This window comes from Neoarius graeffei, chromosome 22 (assembly GCF_027579695.1).
Source record: "Neoarius graeffei isolate fNeoGra1 chromosome 22, fNeoGra1.pri, whole genome shotgun sequence".
In the NCBI taxonomy this organism is placed as follows: Eukaryota; Metazoa; Chordata; class Actinopteri; order Siluriformes; family Ariidae; genus Neoarius; species Neoarius graeffei.
In genome coordinates, this window is record NC_083590.1 from 14,882,323 (window position 1) to 14,887,229 (window position 4,907).

The window sequence follows — 4,907 nt, forward strand, 5'->3', positions numbered from 1 at the left end:
AGTGTTTGGCGCTGAACCATGTGACCAGTCCAGAGGGAATGGAAACATTGCAAAAAATATAATATTACAATACAGACATGATGTTTTCTATGATTCAGCATAAAAAGAAAGATGGAGAGGTGAAAAGATTGGCCCAGGTAGAGAGGTGAAGAGAGGAGCCCAGGTGGAGAGGTGAAGAGATTGGCCCAGGTAGAGAAGTGAAGAGAGGAGCCCAGGTGGAGAGGTGAAGAGAGGAGCCCAGGTGGAGAGGTGAAGAGAGGAGCCCAGGTGGAGAGGTGAAGAGAGGAGCCCAGGTGGAGAGGTGAAGAGAGGAGCCCAGGTGGAGAGGTGAAGAGAGGAGCCCAGGTGGAGAGGTGAAGAGAGGAGCCCAGGTGGAGAGGTGAAGAGAGGAGCCCAGGTGGAGAGGTGAAGAGAGGAGCTCAGGTGGAGAGGTGAAGAGAGGAGCTCAGGTGGAGAGGTGAAGAGAGGAGCTCAGGTGGAGAGGTGAAGAGAGGAACCCAGGTGGAGAGGTGAAGAGAGGAGCCCAGGTGGAGAGGTGAAGAGAGGAGCTCAGGTGGAGAGGTGAAGAGAGGAGCTCAGGTGGAGAGGTGAAGAGAGGAGCCCAGGTGGAGAGGTGAAGAGAGGAGCCCAGGTGAAGAGGTGAAGAGAGGATCCCAGGTGGAGAGGTGAAGAGAGGAGCCCAGGTGGAGAGGTGAAGAGAGGAGCCCAGGTGGAGAGGTGAAGAAAGGAGCCCAGGTGAAGAGGTGAAGAGAGGATCCCAGGTGGAGAGGTGAAGAGAGGAGCCCAGGTGAAGAGGTGAAGAGAGGAGCCCAGGTGGAGAGGTGAAGAGAGGAGCCCAGGTGAAGAGGTGAAGAGAGGAGCTCAGGTGGAGAGGTGAAGAAAGGAGCCCAGGTGAATTTGCTCTGGAGATGTGAATGGGATGCTCTGTAATGTATAGCCAGGCAGGTTCCTGACTTTACTGCTTTTTTTATTCACTCTACAGTGGTGGAGATTTTGATCAACTACTGTCAAAGCTGCTATAGTTATTATTTACTTCTCGTTGTAGTAAGCTGAACTGACTGGTAATTTGATATGAAAAGGGTTAAACTTAAACATAACTAACAACCTGTAAATGGAATGATAAATTCATTAACATTTTAATAAAAGTAGGACACGAAGTGTGTCCTATCAGTCAAGTTAGGAAACTGTTTATGAAACTCTGACTCATTACGCAGCTACATGCAATTCCTAGAACAAAATAATGAAGGTACTGTGCAGCTTAAATTGTACAGCATCTCACCACTGGCTTCATCTCAATTCATGTAACATGCAAGATTTAAATTATTCTAATAAACTGATAAATTAAAAAAAAAACTTGAAAGTGCTGTCATAATGATACACACCGTGTTTCAGGATGAGCTTAAAGCTCAGGAATAAAAAGCTCTACTACATGGCTTGAATAAATGAATATTATTTTACATCTTTACCCTGTTGTTATTGTTGTAGTTCAAATGAATTTGTAGTGGGGTCCATGGAAATTATTTTAGTCAGAAAGCTGTCCCTATATTCACAAACTTGGTAAATGCCGTGGTCTACAACAGTAAAGTAAAGTGCAACTGTGTGCCAACGGTGAGGCCCCACAGGGGGTTTTCCCTCACACACAACCGTTTGAGAGCAACTTACTCATCACGGCATGGCCTGTCTCAGAGTATTAAGGCTGACAGTGGATGGCCACACACACACACACACACACACACACACACTGTCAGACCACCACAGAGGTGTGTATGTGCCTGATATGGGACCACCAGGGCACAAAACATGCTGTCCATTATGTTTCTGATTTACATGTGTTCATTTGCACAGGACTTTAATCAGTACCACTGCTCCAATTTACTGTGACCCCCCCCCCACCCCCACCCACCCCCCACACACACACACACACACACTTTATAAATCACAGAGAGCAATAACCTCACAGGCTTTTACAACAAACAGAAGCACACACAAATAAAAAAAATTTGAAAGGATGACACACCGACACACATTTACACACACACACACACACACACATTATGCAGCACGAGCATGTGCAGTGATGTTGTTGACATTTAGAGCATCCAAATTCGTGTGTGTGTGTGTTTGATGGACAGATGGTGTGTGTGTGTGTGTGTGTGTGATGTGACTACACTTCAGAATTCACCACGCAATTCATTCAAAACAACGCTGTTCCCTTTACACAGTCATCTATCATTTTTCAACCAAACACTGAGCTGTCAATCAAAAACTGACCCTTCAATCAAACACTGACCCATGAAACACTGACCCATCAATCAAACACAGACTCACCAAACACTGACCTGTCAATCAAACACTGACCTGTCAATCAAATACAGACCTGTCAATCAAATACAGACTCACCAATCAAACACATACCCTTCAATCAAACACAGACCCACCAATCAAATACAGACTCACCAAACACTGACTCATCAATCAAACACTGACCCATCAATCAAACGCTGACCCCTCAATCAAACACAGACTCATCAAACACTGAACTGTCAACCAAACACTGACCCTTCAATCAAACACTGACCCATTAATCAAACGCTGACCCCTCAATCAAACACAGACTCATCAAACACTGAACTGTCAACCAAACACTGACCCTTCAATCAAACACTGACCCATCAATCAAACGCTGACCCCTCAATCAAACACAGACCCATCAATCAAACACTGAACTATCAACCAAACACTGACCCTTCAATCAAACACTGACCCGTCAATCAAACACAGACCTGTCAATCAAACACTGACCCTTCAATCACTGACCCACCAATCAAACACTGACCCATCAATCAAACACAGACTCACCAAACACTGAACTGTCAACCAAACACTGACCCTTCAGTCAAACACTGACCCATCAATCAAACACAGACCCGTCACTCAAATACAGACCCACCAATCAAACACTGACCCACCAATCAAACACAGACCCACCAATCAAACACTGACCCATCAATCAAACATAGACTCATCAAACACTGGCCCATCAACCAAACACTGACCCTTCAGTCAAACACTGACCCATCAATCAAACACAGACCCATCACGCAAACACAGACCCACCAATCAAACACTGACCCACCAATCAAACACAGACCCATCAATCAAACACTGACCCATCAATCAAACACAGATTCATCAAACACTGGCCCATCAACCAAACACTGACCCTTCAATCAAACACAGACCCACCAATCAAACACTGGCCCGTCAATCAAATGCAGACTCACCAAACACTGACCCATCAATCAAATACTTATCCGTCAATCAAACACAGATCCTTCAGTCAAACACTGAGCCACCAGTCAAACACAGACCCACCAATCAAACACTGAACCTTCAATCACTGACCCACCAATCAAACACAGACCGACCAATCAAACACAGACCCTTCAATCACTGACCCACCAATCAAACACAGACCGACCAATCAAACACAGACCCTTCAATCACTGACCCACCAATCAAACACTGACCCACCAATCATACACTGACCCTTCAATCACTGACCCACCAATCAAACACAGACCCGTCAATCAAACACTGATCCGTCAATCAAACACACACCCTTCAGTCAAACACTGGCCCACCAGTCAAACACTGAGCCTTCAAACACTGGCCCACCAGTCAAACACTGAGCCTTCAATCACTGACCCACCAGTCAAACACTGACCCTTCAATCAAACACTGACCCTTCAATCAAACACTGACCCTTCAATCACTGACCCACCAATCAAACCCTGACCCACTAATCAAACATTGACCCTTCAGTCAAACACTGACCTGTCAATCAAAAACTGATCTGTCAACCAAACATTGACCCACCAATCAAACACAGACCTATTAATCAAACCCAATGCTGTTGATTAAACCCTGACCTGTCCAGTCAAACACAGACAGGTCACTCAAACACTGATCTGTAAATAAAAAGATAATCCTTCTCTTGTGCTTCCTTTTCATAATCTACTCCCCAATAGTGACTATAAAACTCTTCATTAAGTCCCTCTGGGTCTATGACAAATGCTGTAAATGTAAATATAAACACAGACCTAGTGGCTATAATGAACCACAACTTATTTGCAATGAGTCACAACGATATGTCTTGTGGGAAAGAAATAAATGTGACATCATAATGAGGTAATATAATCTGAATATTAATACTGTAGTTTTAAGTACTAGTGCATCTCAAAGAATTAGAACAAAGAGAATATCATGAAAAAAGTTCCTTTTTTCATAATTTAGTTCAAAAAAGGATAAGCTTTTGCATATTCTATATTCATTACATGTAAAGTGAAATATTTTAAACCTTTTTTGTTTTAATTTTGATGATTATGGCTTATAGCTCATGAAAATCAGAAATCCAGTCTCTCAAATTATTAGAATATTTCCTAAGATTAATAAGAAACTAGATAGAACTCGATGCCAACGGCGTCGATGGGGATGCCTCCGCCCGGTAGACTACACGCCTTATTAAGTTGTGATTTGGGGATGGACATTTGACCTCACAGTAATCGTGGCCTGGTGAAATTACTTGTATCAGCCTTGGAGACATTGTGTTCACAAGGTTTTCGGACAGACATTTGACCTCACAGTGACCTTGACCTTAGACCTTTTGATCTCAAAATCTAATCAGTTTATCTGTGTCCCCAAATCCACAAATGGTGAAAGTTTGGCAAAATTCCTTTCATTTGCCTTGGAGATATTGTGTTCACAAGGCTTCGGGACGGCCGCACGCACGCACGGACGGACGCATGGACAGACGGACAACCTGAAAACATAATGCCTCCTGCACCTTATGGTGGCAGAGGCATAAAAAAGATTTACAATATGGAAATGTCCAGCTTCTGAGAAGT